We start from the raw sequence: 16,183 nt of genomic DNA on the forward strand, positions 1-16,183 counted from the left end.
GCCCTGAGCAGGCAAGTAGAACTCCAGCATTGACTGGGGGATGGAGAGGTGTGCAGGCCAACAGGTCCAGAGGGAGGCTGTAATGGCACTTATATATAGGGAGTTTTCCCATTTGGCTGGAACGTAGGAAAGGTATGTCAAAAAGCACTAAGAAAATCCTGTTTGGTTACAAGCAACAACTTGGCTGACTTTGGCAGGAAAGGACTTCCTTAGAAGATTGTAGGGACTCCTGGAATCAGAGATGACTCGACACCCATGTCCCCTCCAGGGTCTCGGAGTGGTACAGCAGGAACCAAAGGCCAGCTGACTTCAAGGTACCACTGTTGCCAGGATAAATCTGCTGCAGCCGTACTCAGTAATTTTGTCACCACAATTTGGGATTCACATCCCAGGGAGGAAATGGCTGGTTGGCCCAGCCTGGCAGGGAGGGCTGGTGGCATGGTAGGCAATCCCGCCCACCCCCCCACACCCAGACTGTGTCCAAAAGTTAAAGTCCCCAGAAGAAGAGGAAATGGACACTACAGGAGATCAGTCCAGAAAGCCACTAGATGAGGACCTGGATTGGCAGGTAGCACATGGCACACTTAGTTCTGACAAGTGTCTGAGCAGGCAAGGGGCAGACTGGCAGCAGGATATAGTGGGTCATAAGGGGACAAGAAAAGAAGGGAGGGAGGAAATGGAAAACTAAGTAGATAGGGTCCAGGTAAGACATAATGAAAGCTGGAATTTGGCAGTAAGAATGGAAAAGAAGAGATTGATTCTAGAGAGATTGTGAAAGTAGATCTCATCTTGTGGAACAGCCACTTGATTGGCTGGGGTTGGACATTTCAGTACCTGGGTGATGAGGTCGGTCCCTTTAGCAGACACAGAGAGGTCAGGAGGAGGAAGAGTTTGCAGGAGAAGATGATGTGGCCTTACTTTGGAGGAGCTGCACAGAGGATGCTGATGGCATGTCTGGAACCCTGGTGAGCTCATTGCTCCTGATTCAACGTTTCCTGAAATTTGGGGCCTCAGCCCTGAGGAGGTGGGGCCCTAAAGCCACAGAAGCCCTGCACCTCCTGAAAGCAGCTGGGGCTCCATGGCACAGGCTGAGCACGCCTAGGTCTCTTCTCTCTGCGTACATGAGCCCAGTATGGGCTTCTCCTTCCTTCCCCTTTCCTACTCTCAGTTCCCTGCCCCATGTTTCACACACCTGAGCCCTTACTAACTCAAGGGCCTAGCTCACATCTCTGGGGACCCGGGTTTTCAGGTTTTGCTTCTTTTCTTCTCAGGGTGCTTGTTAACAGTAAGTCCTTGCTATTAGGGCAGACATCTCCGAGTGACATTTCTGAAAAGGAGGGTCTGAACTTGTTATCTGGGGAGAGCAGGCTTTTCCTCCTATTGTCCTGTGCTCACCAGGGATGCCTGTGTGTGTCTGTAACCAGCCATTCTAGAGGATTTCTTGGTGCTGATTTATAAATCATTATTGTAATTACAGCATATTGTCAGTGGAGCCTTCATGTTGCCATCGCAGGTCTCCTCTAAGGCTCCAGGGCATAGGCTGGGCTTTGGGCCCCCCCAACTTTCTAGCTGACAACTGGGTAAATTTTTTCTTACAGGAATAGGAAGGAGAGATCAGGGTCTTCTCTGGGGTGGGGGGCAGGAGTAGCTATGCCAGAGGATACTTTATCCCCACAGATTCTCAGAGAGAAGGTCATCTTTCTGGAGTGAAGAGGACTGTTCCCCTCAGCTCCAGCTGTTGGCATTCAAATATATATGATATTTTGCAATCTATAAATGTGCATAGTATCATGTACAATAAGGTGAACCAAGGACAAGGGAAATTTAGAGAAAAATATAATTGTAATTTTGATATCAGTGCTAAATTTTTATTTGTGTATAGTAGTGTTAAAACAAAACAAATAGTTTTGGAATCGAGTGTTAAAAGCATTTTCAACTCAGCTTTTTCCTTCAAGGGGAATGTGACTCTGCAAGAGAGGAAGCCCAGGGAGGGAAAGCCATTTACGGGCTGCTGAGGTGGGAGGGGAGCCAGAACCAGTGAGTCTCCTGCCCTGAGGGGCTTTGTTCTCTGTCCTGTAGTCCTTTGTTTTTCATCTCTTTTTGAATTATTGTCTTTGCCCATTAGGGTCTCTCTTCTCTCCTTCTCTTCTTCTGTAGAATCAGGATAGGAAACATACCAGAGGGACACAAAAAGTAGCCCCACTTCTGTGCATTTCATGGGTGAGGCCCTTCCTGCTTCCGAAAGAGCAGCTTTGCAGGGCTTGAGAGAGGGCAGGGGACCCTGGGGTGTTGTGGCATGACCTAGGGACCTTATCCTGCTCTGCCCTTTCTGGAATCCTTCTGCTGCAAAGTCCTAGCACCACCAGTAGGCAACAACCTCCCAGCCTGAACAGATCAGTAGCCTTGTGAGGAAGAAAATCAGTAATGAATGCAAATAGCTAATTGGTCTAGGGGGAGCTGCTCTGGTGAGGAAAAATCAACAAGTTATTTATTTGTGTGGCTAAAGGAAATGTGGAGAAATAGTGAAGAGGGGAGGGTGAGAGGTGGATTGTAGGAAGAGACACAGGTGGGGGAATTGGGGGATGGGCTGGAGATGCCCCCTCCTCCCTCCTGTCACCCCCACAGCTCCTCCCCTATTCCCTCCTTCCTTCTTTGCAGGCTTTCTTTGGGTTGAAAGGGACATTAAGAGAACTTTGAATCTCCCCTGACCCATAAATGGAGTTCCTTCCAACCCTCATTGCCACCCAAGTTCAGTTAAAGACAAAATACCAATCCTTTGATGCTAATGGTGAACTAGAACCAGAGTTAGGAGGAAATGAAAGTCTCTGTGGGCCTGTGCTGAGTCCTTTGGCTGTGCAAAGAAAACAGCAGCCAAAGGGACTGAGGCTATGCCGGCAAGGCAGGAGAAGGGAGAGAGCCCTTGAGCTGCTCCTGGTTCCTGTCTCTCTTGGGTTCTCTAGAGAGCCATGTGAGTCTGGGGTTGGCAGGCCGTGAGGGATTTTCCAGGGGTTGGCCATCTCTCTGTCCTGTCCTGTCCCAGAGGGCTTGGTGTTTCCCTGGACTGATGCCTGTTTAGCCTCTGGGTTCTTGGGGCCTCTGGCATTGCTTAGGAAGAGAGCCTAGGTACCACAGGAAAGAGTGAAGGGGAAGAGGAGAGGAATGGGGGGGCTGTTCGGGTTCTTCTAGTGGAGAGGAGTCAAGGCCTTCCTTAGGCAGGAAGATGCTATGAAATGGGGAGTAAACAATTTACATCAAGAAGGTTCAGCCAAAGGCCAAAGTGGCAGCTGCCTGACGAAGGCACTTCCTCAGTGCTTGAAGAGTAATTCACACTTGACCCTAAAAGCAGCAGTGCACAAACTTGTAGGATGAATGTGAATTTTGATCTCTCAAGTGGCATTTTTTGTACATAACACAGAAGACACCTCACCTCCTTTCAAACCTGGGTGAGGTATTTTGAAAGGTGTCTTCTTCCACTCGAGCCACCTATCCTGGTAATTTCTACCCACCCGGGACCTGTGCGCCTCCCATGCTCTTCATCCTGTGCAAAACAGGGAGCAGCCAGGCCTTCACTGTTGGCAGCCAGTGAGGCCAACATGGAGGCCTGAGCCGGCTGAGGACGGCAGAGCTTCAGGGCAGGGCCGACTTAGCTTTTCTAAAGGGGAAGCAGCTTGTTTGGTCAGGGGACCCCCTCCATGATTTTCACAGCCCAGGGCCCAGTCTGGTTGCACACATACAGGGTTCTTGCTGCCTTATCTACCCACAGGGGGTTTGATGCTGTGTGACCCTGGGTAAGTCCCTGCCTCTCCTGAGGCCTCAGAGTCTAAATACAGAATTTAAAGACCTACTCAAGGACTTGCTCTCAAACCATCTGGTAGACCCAACAGAGGAATACCATGTCCTCTGGGGGGGAGGTAATGCTGGGGACCCAGGATGCCACTATATGGTCCAGACCCTTATGGGAATCAGTTTGACTTTTCTTCTAACCTGCTTGGATGGACTAAACAGCAGCCAGCCTGCTGTGGCATCTCTCGACAATTGGGCTCTTAGAGCCGGGACATCTGTCCTCAGGCCTCCTATTGTTCTCATCCCCACCTCCCAACCTGTACTTTAATTCTATCCTGAATTCAGGCAGAAAAACCCATCTGGTCTCTCATCACATTCCTCTCTTCCTATACTGGCCAGAGTGGCCCCAGAGTGACTGTTTATAGGTTCCTGTTTCTTTCTGCTCCCAATTCTCTTATGCTACCCTCTTATGCCCTGGGCTCTGCTCTAGCCAGGGTTTTGTTTTTTTTTTTCTTTTTTTCCCCCCACAGCCAGGGTGGGAGGTGATATCACAGGCTGATCACAGGAAGGGGCATATCAGTGGCATGGATACAGGGCAGGTCTGGAACGAGGTCGGGGAGGGCTTCATAGTAGAGGAGAGAGGAGGGCAGTGAGGAAAAGCCCATACTCGCCAGGATGCGAAGGGCTGAACTGAAAGGGCGGGGCACAACTAGGTATCTTGAGGAGACCAGTTTGGACAGAGCATAAGGTTTTTGGGATAATTGCCCAAGAAGGAGGGCCAGGATGGAGGGGTCTGGCCATGGAGGGGTCTGGTGCAGGAAGGAACAGGCTTTCTTGTAGGACTGGCTGGTCACACAAGGATTGTGTTTGCAGGAAGTGTGGGCGGAGTTGTTAATGACTGTTTGTTCTCCGCAGGCTGTGAAGCTGCCAAGGGTCAGTCTGATAAGAGGGAAGAGATAGACTCCTTGAGTTTTATACTCCCGACAGCTGCCTTCTCTCAGCCGGCCCCACAGATACTGACAGTCTATTGTGGCACTGCTCTTGGTCTATCTCCTTTCCTTCCTGAAATACAGTCTCTGGCTTCAGCCCAGCTGGGTTTCCCCTGCCTGGCCGCCAGCTCCTGTTTCCATCTGTGGTCAGATGAGGCTTGCACTGGGGGAGGGGTCAGTCCTGGCAAGACGGAGCCAATTCTGAGCCTGACCCCAGGTTGGGAAGCCACCCTAAGGTGGGGCCAGGGCTTTGGACGAAGCATCATCTTCTGGATCTGCCTGGTCCATTTTGGTCTCAGGATTACCTTGCCATTCACCGAGCCAGCTCTGGTGTTTGGGAAGGCCTGGCTCTTTTGCTAGAAGGATTCAGAGATGGAGATCTGATGGGATTTGCATTTGTGAAGATCATTTTGGCTCCCCTGTGGACAATGCACAGGAGGGTTTCTAGTAGGTCTGGGGCTTTAACAGTCAGGGGGCTACTGTAGGTGAAGGTTGACAGTGCCCTGGATAGTGTGATAGTGATAGACACATAAAAAAGTAGAAAGATGAGAGATTTAGGTGGTAAAAATCAGGTGGACTTGGTATGAGGTTGACTGAGGGAGATTGAAGGAAAGGGGGGCACAGATGGCTTCTAGGTTTCAGGGTTGGATGGATGATGTCCCTTTCCCAGAAACTGGGAACACAGAAAGAGGACCAGGTTTGGGAGCTTAGAGCATACATGAGTTTGGTTTGGGGCAGGTTGAGTTTGAGGTATTTTGGGGCACCTCTAAGGCATATCATCAAGGGGTGACATCCAGAAATGAAGGAAATAGATGGGTCGAGAGTTCAGGGGGAAGTTTGGCAACATTTGAAATGCCAGATGTGACTCTTAACAGGTTGAGAAACAGGTTTGGAAGGGGATCCCCCAAAATCCATTGTCAGACGAGGAATGGGATCGAGGGTCCTGACTTCCCATTGTATCCCATAGCCAGGGTCTATATTCTCTTCTCCTGCCTGATTCAGTTGGTTCAGGGCCTTTCCAGGCAGCAAAAGGCATGACACCCTCCCCTGCTGAGTCTTCCATATGATTGAGGGACTCTGGCAGTGGACAGTGCTGACTCCGGACCATCCAGGAAGGCCATGTGTGTCAGAGCTTCCCTCACCATCAGCTTATCTGGACAGTGTCTCTGGCTGGAGAAGGACTAGGGTCCTGGCCAGAACTGGGCCACTGCTGGGGAATCCCAGGACCATTTCTGTTTGTGTGGCCTCTCAGCTGGATTGACCTACCGGGGACGGGATTTTAGGGACAGGTTCAGGGCAGTCCTTCTGCGTCAGATGGCAAGTTATATAGTAAGTGGCTTTCTAAAAATTCCTTTAAATGAAATGGGAGTTGGCTATACATGTGTGCAAGATTGTATCATTGGACTTCTTCAATTACAAATGCCAAAAATCCAACTCATCCAGCCTCAGGTTGACTCATAGCTGAGGAGGGTGTGGCTGGCCACATGCAGGGAAGATGGGAGGTGGGGCTCAACCAACATCCATCTCACTGTGTGACCCACCACTGTGTGTGATGACGCCACTCTCAGTTCCCATTGGCCTGCCAGCAGGGCCGGCCCTACCCCAGCTATGGTGACTGAATACATTTCATGCTCTCGTTGGCGAGGCCTGGGTTACAGGGCAGAGAAATGGAAATTTGAAGAGAGGTGGTTCCCCAAAGGAAAGTAGGGTTGTCATCCACCACAGAGACTCCACATGTTGAGACAGCTGACAGTGCACGGTGTGCATTTGGACTCAGGGAGATCTTGCAGTAGTTCTATGCCTGACTTACATGTCAGAAACACCACTGTGGACAAACTGATAAGGATTTATTGCCATTTATTAATTTTCCTTGTTAAGAACTAAATGCTAAAATGTAGAATGGGGGGGGCGTCTGGGTGGCTCAGTCGGTTAAGCGTCCAACTTCAGCTCAGGTCCTGATCTCATGGTTTGTGAGTTCCCCGTGTCGGGCTCTGTGCTGACAGCTCGGAGCCTGGAGCCTGCTTTGGATTCTGTGTCTCCCTCCCTTTCTACCCTTCCCTCTCATGCTCTGTCTCTCTCTCAAAAATAAATAAACATTAAAAAATAATAAAAAAATAAAATGTAGCATGGAATTTCAAATCATCGAACCATTCCATTTGTAGATCAGGAAGTAGAAGTTGAGAAATTTGCCCACTGCCTTCAAATCAGAAGGTGGAAGAACCCAGGGGTGCCTGGGTGGCTCAGTCAGTTGCATGTCTGACTTCAGCTCAGGTCATGATCTCTCAGCTCGTGGGTTTGAGCCCCGCATCAGGCTCTGTGCTGACAGCTCGGAGCCTGGAGCCTGCTTTGGATCCTGTGTCTCCCTCTATCTCTGTCCCTAACCCAGTCACATTCTGTCTCTGTCTCTCTCAAAAATAAATAAACATTTTTTTTTTAATTAAAAAAAAAACAAAGGTGAAAGAACCCAGCTCATCTGACGTAGACTGGGGCTCTTTCTAGTGTTGAAGTGGGGTTTTTTTAGGTGTTTTCTCACTGTTTCAACTGCCTAGCCACAAGGAGTGATTCATCCCTTGGACCGCAGGTCAAAGAGCAGGCACAGGCAGGTTATGGCCAAAGGTCCCTTCTTGGTGGTGGCCCAGGGCCATCTGCATGGTGGATAGTGTTATGCAGGGGTCTGTTGACAAGAGGAAGACCCTCACTGTTGCATCAAACTGGTCCCAGTAAACAGGAGGCATTGGCCCAACTCTCAGGCTTCCGCCCTGGTGCTGCCTTCGTCTGTCCTCGTGGCTTCCTGGGTGTTCACCATCCTCCGTCTTATTTCCTGGTGGGGCCTGGATAAGGATGTAGCTCTAGGGCTGTGGTACTTTCTGGATTATGTTGGGTTATTTCCTACTAGGGACAGTTGTGCCCCTCTGTCTTCTCCGTTGGAAGAGAACACCCAGGACTGTGGTGCCAGTTTCAGGAAGAGATAGATAAATAGCACAGTTTTGACTTTTACCTCCAGTTTGTGAGGGAATAGGTATTTGACCCAGCTTGGCAGAGCCAGCAACAACGTGTTGTAGAAAGAGCTCTGGGCTTCGAGCCTCCAACTTACAGGAGCCTTTATGTTCATTCTGGCACAGGCTTCTTGCCTTGGGTGGGTCACGTCCCTGAGTCTCTGATCCAGAGAGGGAAGGCTGTCCCCATGAGGGGCTTCAGGGAAGTTCGAAAGCGTGAATGATATATTAACAAAATGCTGGAGGTCCGAGGAGCTTGAGGGCAATTCTCACCAACTCCTAAGGGCTCAGAGAGTGCAGTGGGGCTCTTCTGAGTTTGGGACTGAATTCCTCTTTCATTCTGACCATCTTATCGTACATCTTTCCTCCTGCCCTTCATATATTTGAGGATAGCAAGTTAGTTCTTCCCTCCTGAACTGTCTGCCAGCCCAAACTGACTAGCGTGCTTGGTCTGCGCCTCATGCTCGCCTCCTGGAGGCCCCCTGTCTGCCTGTTTCTGCCTGGGGCCGTGTTCTAAGTGGTCACCCAGCCTGGCTCACACCTCCTTGTTCCCTTAGGCTTAGCCACAGTGTCTACTCTTGTCCCTGCCTCTCTCCTCTCGGTGAGGCTGAAACTCCATGGTACCTCAGGTACATCGCGCAGCTTACGGTCCTCGCTTATTTCATCTTGGCAGGGACTATCATGGGCAAGTAGGGCAGGCATTATCATGCTCATTTTACAGATGGAGGACCTGGGGCCCAGAGAGATATGATCTGCCCAAAGACACAACTGTCTAACAGCAGAGCCAGTTCTGGAATTGAGGTCCTCTGAATTTAGTCCAGAGTTCACTGTCAAATGTTAACTCATAGGCACATGTTGGGGTGGGGATGCCCCAGTCTCACCAAAGAAGGCAAAGGGCTTGAAAGCAGGCCCTGGGACCCCCTATTCATAGCCCCCGGATCAACCTTGCATAGCTTCAGTCTTAAACTAGTGCATCCTTGTATAACAACAAAATACATAATAAGCCAGACAATAGAGACTGCTCCCTGGGGACCATTGTATTGGACCCTGATCTGTGCATTCCTCCCTTCCACATCCCCTGAAGTTGACATCATTAATGCTTATCATGATGGATATCATCTTAACCAGATCCAGGGGGATGAGTCACTTCTGGAGAATAGGACTGCGGAGGGCGCCTTGCTCCCACACCCCTGACTCCACTTACCTGGGAGTGAGCATCAGAGGCAGTGCAAGGTACCAGCTGATATTGCTACTTTCCAGAGGTGATGAAGTGTATTACCCAGCAACCTTAGAGATGTTCTGTATCCCGGGGGCCCTGCCTGAGTCAGTCACAGCATAGTATCAACTCCTCAGTAAAGAAGATTGCTCAGGCAGAGCAAGGGAGAAATGACAGCAATTGTTGGGCATGGAGCAGTCCAGAGCTGGGCTCTCCAGTTTACTGGCCACTTGCTTTCTGCCTCCTGAAGTGACACAGGGAAAAACAGGGAGACGGGGTAGGGGTGCTTCCCAAAGCTGCCTGTGGAGTTGGTGCTGGAAGTCTCTGATGGCAGCAGGCTGAGCACAGACTTAAGCCCTGTAAGTGGAACTTCCAAGGTCTCTATTGGAAAGGCAACATCCAGAAGACACAGTGACCAAGCAACGGGTCCAACTCTGGGGTCCTCCATCCTTTTACTCCACTTCTCTCTACCTCCACTCCCAGGGGAGAGAGAGGACATCATTTCCCTTTAATCTTCTGTCCAAGCATGGCTACAAACACCTTCTTTGGGTTTCCATTAGCATAGCTGCCATAGGCTGACCTTTCCAAACGACATTACTAAATATAAAAGAAGAACAAAACAAAGCTAAAGATAGAGAATAAAAGCAGCCTGGCTCAAGAAGTGCAGACGACTGGTTTGTTTTTAGGGTTTTCAGAGTACTCCGCCGCAGGAGATACCTATCTCCAGGCCAGCATAACGCTGCATGCCCTTCTGCTAGAGTCTCGGCTTCCTAGCTCTGACCTGCCTTCCTGTGTAAGGCAGCCCTTAGGACCCATACTACCATGGATCTCCTCCAAGAGAGCTAGACTACCTCCTGATCAAGTGCCTGGCCCACCCTCCTCTCTATCCAGGGTTTGCTGGCTCCATCCTTAGGTCCCAGGGGATTAGCACCTACATAACTGTACCCTGTAGGAGTTCTGTCTTATTTTAAGTAAGCCTTGCAGTAGGACCCATCTCTTGACACACTGCTTATGCCCCAGCTTAGCCTACAGCTGCCATTGAAGGGCTGGCGGTCCTCCAACATCTGATCTTGTCGGGAACTGTACAAGTCTCCCTGCCTGGTTCCTTCCTCCCACTGGGCTACAAGAATAGAAACTGATAAGAAGTGGGCCTGGTCAATGGGAGTTTTTTGGGTGGATTAAGGAATAGATTGGGTTTAAAAACAAGAACCAAAAAAACACTGAAGTCATCTATTCTTGATGCAGGAAGTAGATGTGGGCCTCGTCATAAAGCTGCATTTCTAGCCTACAGCACTGCCTCTGTGTCCCGCCTGGCATATGAGTGATGCCCAGGGGCCAGGTCTCCACACTCCATACTGCTGCCTGCCAGCATGTACGATGCTCCCATTTCATACCAAATGTTCAGATGGAGACACAAAAAATCAAAAGAACCACCACCTCACAAGGGAATGTGGGGGCAGGATGGATAGAAAAAGGGAGGTTGTCATCAGTTACAGCCTGCTGTCCTACCTTGCTAAGGTTGGAGCCCTTTAGAGAAATTTGCCCAGTGCAAAGTAGGCTTCCACGCCTGCAGCCCAGGCTGTCACCTTCATGGCCCCAGAGGCTCTGGCAGACATTCCACCTGGGTAGCTTGGCTGGGCCACGGGGACTGAAAACCTAGAGTTCCTACCAGCCCAGTGGAAGAGGTGTGGCACATCCCTTGGGCAGATGACAGAGCCTTGCTCTCACCTGTACCTTCAAGCATGATGTGAGCCCTCACTGAGTGGGCATTCTGCTCCTGGCTTCCAGCCCCTGAGCTGGAAGAGGGGAGAATCCCAGAACAGGTGCTGATGCACTCTCAGAGAGCATTGCTTCCGGACCCACCTGTCCCAGAAGTTCTGTCAGCATTCTTGGGGTCATAGCGTGTTCTCTGCATTGGAGCATTAGGCCAAGCCCATCCCATAATGCCACCCAGTAAGAACTGGTGGCTTCCCTCTGGTTTGCCAAGGGCCTGGAACCCTGGTGGGTTGTGCCCATGTGATGACAGTACATACCTGTTGTGCAGACTTTCTTGCCAGGGGAGCAGTCAGTCACCCTGCTTCCTGGGCCTCTTTTTTGCAGGTCTACAGTACTGGCAGTTGGGTTATGACCTCTTTTCTGGCATTCTCTCCCCTATCCTCCCATCCCAGAGAGGATGTGGGGATAGATGCTAGAGTTTTAAGTGAAGTCCTTCAACTCAGCCTGGGCCACCCTAGATGGAGTTTGAACCACAGAGACTGTGGTCTGGAAACTTCTAGAAGAATAGCTTCTTCTTTCTCTGGGTGTGCACTGGCAAGACTTGTATCTGCCCTCGCTCAGCCCCTTCTTCATCATCCCCTTCTGGGGTGTAGTGGCCTGAACCTTCTTGCAGGTGGAGGGATGGGAGACCCCACGCAGAACCCCTTGCCGTGGTCCAGGCTTGGAAAGGGGCAAGAAAGGGCTATGGCAGAAAGCAGGAATGCCAATCCTGTTCCTTTCCCCAAAGTGAGGGAAAAAGTGGCCAGAAAGTGGTCAGGAATTCTGGTTTTGCTCTCCAAGGGCTGGGAGAAAGAGCACTGGTTGGGAGTTAGAGAGGGAAATGCCCTGCCCCTCTCCACCATTTTTCCTGAATTATAGCTCCTTTAGGAGCATTTGCCCTTTGTCCCCAGCCTCTGGAGCTTCCTTCTCAGTCTGCTGGCTCCTGCCTAGGATTATTGTTTCAGGAAGCTGTCTGGGTATGCTGAGTCATGTTTTCAAACTGGCTGATTCCCTGCCACACGGGTGCAGGTGTTGGGGAAGAGAGGGTTGAACGTTACCTGGAGAAACCACGCTCTTCCCTTTCGCTCCCCCTGGGAAGAGGGATGGAGTGCAAAGAGACTCTCTCCTAAACCTTCTCTTAGACCCACTCCCTGCACCCCAGTGTAGAGGGAGTGTGTCTGGGAGCCAGTGTTGAGGAGCATTGGATTAATACCTGTTTCTGAGAAGAGCAGGGAGGCTCCCTTTTCTTTTTCTTTTCTTTTTTTTTTTTTAAGTTTATTTATTTATTTTGAGACAGCACACAGGGGTGGAGGAACAGAGAGAGAGAAGGAATCCCAAGTAGGCTCCTCATTGTCAGCATGGAACCGGATGCGGGTCTCAAACTCGTGAACCATGAGATCGTGACCTAAGACAAAATCAAGAGTTGGATGCCTAACCAGCTGAGCCACCCAGGTGCCCCAAGGAAGGCTGTCTTTGGTAAGAGTGAGTTTGATGCAGAGCATGGTCCTTTTCCCCAAGGCGGCTCTAAATTGAAGATTGACTCATCTCTTCCTTCTTGGAGCCCTCAGCTCAGTCCTCCACGGGTGCTCTGGCTGGTGGATATTGCTCTGGTATGCACCTCCAATGGCCTCTGGGATGGACTGTGGAAACACGTCAACAGATCCCACCTCTTTAGAGGGCGAGGCCTACAGTTGGGACTTGGAATGCTAGTCTCTGAGGTCAGCTGCCTCATGGCATTCCCGTGGCGGGGCAGCCCTCCTAGAGTAAGCCTGGCGAGCAAAATCAAGGAGCCATGCGTGGCAGGCAGGCTGGAGAGGTTGAGGGAGCCCTCAAAACAGAGGAACTCCTTTCTCTGCTTTTTGACAGAGCAAGAGCCACAAGGCCATAGAATGAAGGGTTTTGCTAACGGGCAATGATGCAGCTATACAAGGAGGGAGAGGGACTGGGGTCCTTTCCATGTTGTTGGCCACTCCCTGGTGGCAATAATATCTATTGAATGAATGCATCCTCTGCCTTTCTCTTGAGACTCAAAGCATTCCCCAGACATCCAGACAAGTGCAGAAGGAAAAGGAAGCCCTGACAGCTTTTCTGTGGCTCTTCATTATACATCTATGGTATGACTGTGATCTGAACCACAAGCAGTGATGAATGGCCAAGCCACCTGGCACTTTGTTATCTTTAAAGAAAATCAGAGCCGGATTATTGGCACCCTAGTCCCCTGTTCCGTGGGAGGTGATATGGTCAAATTTAATTGTCCCAGGGAGGCAGAGTTGGGCACTAAGATCTAAGCTCCCAGCTTTCCAGACTCCTCTCTGGCTTGCCCTGGGCTACCATTCATTTATCCCACTCCTGCTTCCTCCAAAAGTCCCCAGAGAAACTGATTTATTTTCTAAACTCCTACCTTCAGGGTCTTCTGCCTGTCTCCTGCCTCTCTTAATGTCTGAGGTTTTTCAGGCCTATGGAGAAACTCCTTTAACCGTGTCTTTGGTAGAATCTTGCTGCTGACTGTGGCTAGAGAGCCCATAGACAAGTATGGTTGGGCCTAAGGGAGCTGTTTAGAACCGGCTCAGGGCAGGCCTTGTGTTCCATATGGTATAATGAAGCGGCAGCCGGGGAAGATGTGACAGGCCCCGTGACCTGCACGCTCTGCCACAGGATAGACCTAGCGCTCCTCTCCGCACAGTCTGGGGTAAGGGTCAGCCAGGGCAGACCTGACTATGAGACCTCAGGTCAACATGTCCACCCCACCTCCCTGGAAGCTGCTCCCTGACACTGTGGGGACAAGGGGCAGTGCCTATGGGAAAGGAAGCTCTGTAGCAAGACGCTGGTGGTGCTGACCCAGGGAAGGCTGGAGACAGGGTAGGGTGCTGAGGAATCTGAGCCAGGGCTTTGTAGTGGGGGTTATCCTCTTGATGCTTGCCCAGCATCATAGGGCTCCAGCCCAGAAGAGTTGCCCCAAACTGGGACTGACAGAACTGTGGCTCTAAACATATCCAACCCAGGAGCACAGGCTCTGAGCTAGAAGCTTTACTCCTTTCATCCTTACAAAAACCCTTACAGAGATGGATGAGTTTCCCATTTGACAGATAAGGACACAGATCAGAAAAGTTAAATGGTTAATTTCTTGTCAGCTATTAACTGACAAGACTGTGAGCAAAGCCAGAATGTGAGTCCAAGTTTTTCCAGGCGCTTTCTTCTTTTGGGAGGCTTCACTGGAAAGGGTCTTTGAGCTGGGGCAAACAGATGGGAGATCTTTGGAGACTTGGCTAGGGAGAACTGCAGCTGGTGGCCTGCAGTGCCTAGGGGAATGACTGAAGAGAGTTCCATTTTAGCAGTCCCGGTATGTCCCTGCTGACAGAAACTTAAGACTTTGGCCGTTTATACATACATCTTTTCCATTGCCTCTGACTTGCTAAATCTAGTTTGAACCTAAGGCCACATGTTTCTTGGTGGTCCACAAGAAGTTGGAGAAAGCTTTTTCACTTCTAGAACTGGAAGAGTGGGGGCAGAATATAATCATCACTTCCATCTGCATACTTATATAATGATTTATAAAATGATTTCAAAGCATTTCTTTACTACCATGACTTCCTCTGATTCTTATAAACCTGGGGTTGTATATGGAGATGATACTCAGCTAGACAAGTATTTTTTTGATGTAGGCCAGTGCTAGGTCCTACAGTGATACAGAAATGATAAATTAAAAGCATGGTCTTTGTACAACTAGAGTTTGTATTTTGAGTGATGGAGATAGACATGTACATGTCTTTCTAGGCTCTTTATACGATCTTAATAAACATGGGCCAGATTTGGTCTGTGGTCCAAACTAGTTCATAACCCCTAGAGGGTAGGGTATAGGGAGAGATGAGGCTTAAGAGGGTGGCCTGGTTTAGGGATCTCTGAATGCTATGCTAAAGAGCCTGATCTTGGCCCTAATGGGCGCCCTATCTCATATGTTTTTGAACGCAGGAGGATGATGAGTTTGTTAAGTCTGAAGTGCCGTAAGGACACGCTGAAGAGGCAGTTGAGAATGTAGGTCTAAAACTCAGAGTAGAAGGCAGCAACAGATTTGGAAGGGGGTGGGGGAAAGAAGCAAAAAGGGCTGAGGGCAGAACCTTTGGGATGCATTACAAGCTGAAAGAGACAAGCAAGTGATTCAAGAAAGTAGATTGCGATGACTACTACTGAGTGTTCACCACTACTAAGTGGTGGACAGCAATCCTCTCTATCTCAGAGAGGAAGAGGGTGGAAGGAGGATTGCTTTCATCGGATTGTTCGAGAATCTTGGCCTGACAATGAGAAAGAATGAAATATGGCCTTTTGTAGCAACGTGGATGGAACTGGAGCGTGTTATGCTAAGTGAAATAAGTCATACAGAGAAAGACAGATACGATATGTTTTCACTCTTATGTGGACCCTGAGAAACTTAACGGAAGACCATGGGGGAGGGGAAGGAAAAAAAAAAGGTTAGAGAGGGAGAGAGCCAAAACATAAGAGACTCTTAAAAACTGAGAATAAACTGAGGGTTGATGGGGGGTGGGAGGGAGGGAAGAGTGGGTGATGGGCATTGAGGAGGGCACCTGTTGGGATGAGCATTGGGTGTTGTATGGAAACCAATTTGACAATAAATTTCATATTAAAAAAAAAAAAAAAAAAAGAATCTGGGCCTGAAAGGAAAAAAGTGGCTTGCTGCCTGGTGACAGCCTGGACTAGAATTTGGCTCCTGAATCCACTGCTGCTGCTGCTCTTCTTCTTCTTCTTCTTCTTCTTCTTCTTCTTCTTCTTCTTCTTCTTCTTAAGTTTGTTTATGCACTTATTTATTTAGTTTATTATTTTGTTGTTTATTTAAGTAATCTCTACATCCAACATGGGGCTTGAACTCATGACCCCAAGATCAAGAGTCACCTGTTTTTTTTCTTTTTTTCTTTTTTCTTTATTTAAGAGAGAGAAAGTGGGGGTGGGGGTGGGGGTTGGGGAGGGGCAGAGAGAGAGGGAGACACAGAATCCAAGGCAGGCTCCAGGCTCTGAGCTGTCAACACAGAGCCCGACATGGGACTTGAACCCACAAACCGTGAGATCACGACCTGAGCTGAAGTCGGCCACTCAACCGACTGAGCCACCCAGGCTCCCCTTTCTTTTTTTTATATATTAGAGTTTCTTCTGTCTTTTTTTTTTAAGTCTATTTATTTCGAGAGAGGGAGTGCACAAGAGTAGGGGAGAGGCATAGAGAGAGAGGGAGAGAGAGAATCCAAAGCAGGCTCCATGCTGTCAGCACGGAGCCCAACACAGGGCTTGATCCCACAAACAGATCATGACCTGAGCCGAAATCAGGAGTTGGAAGCTCAACCTACTGAGCCACCCAGGCATCCCAAGAGTCGCCTGCTCTTTTGACTGAGCCAGCCAGGTGCCCCAATCCACTACTCTCCTGATATAATTGAAACAAA

At 49.6% G+C, this 16,183-nt stretch overlaps 1 protein-coding gene across 2 annotated transcripts in view; it reads left to right on the forward strand.

Moving 5' to 3' along the window:
- The window catches only part of ST3GAL2 (ST3 beta-galactoside alpha-2,3-sialyltransferase 2), a 46,396-nt gene that overhangs the window by 3,725 nt on the left and 26,488 nt on the right, over positions 1 to 16,183 (forward strand). The window contains exon 1 of one of the 2 annotated variants that reach the window (XM_042918647.1): positions 504 to 965. The exons of the other annotated variant lie outside the window; for it this stretch is intronic. The gene's annotated coding sequence lies outside the window, so the exon portion shown is untranslated. Of the gene's footprint in view, positions 1 to 503; positions 966 to 16,183 lie in introns of those variants that run through there. 2 annotated transcript variants of the gene reach the window in all.

The sequence above is a fragment of the Panthera leo genome, chromosome E2, assembly GCF_018350215.1.
Source record: "Panthera leo isolate Ple1 chromosome E2, P.leo_Ple1_pat1.1, whole genome shotgun sequence".
In the NCBI taxonomy this organism is placed as follows: domain Eukaryota; kingdom Metazoa; phylum Chordata; class Mammalia; order Carnivora; family Felidae; genus Panthera; species Panthera leo.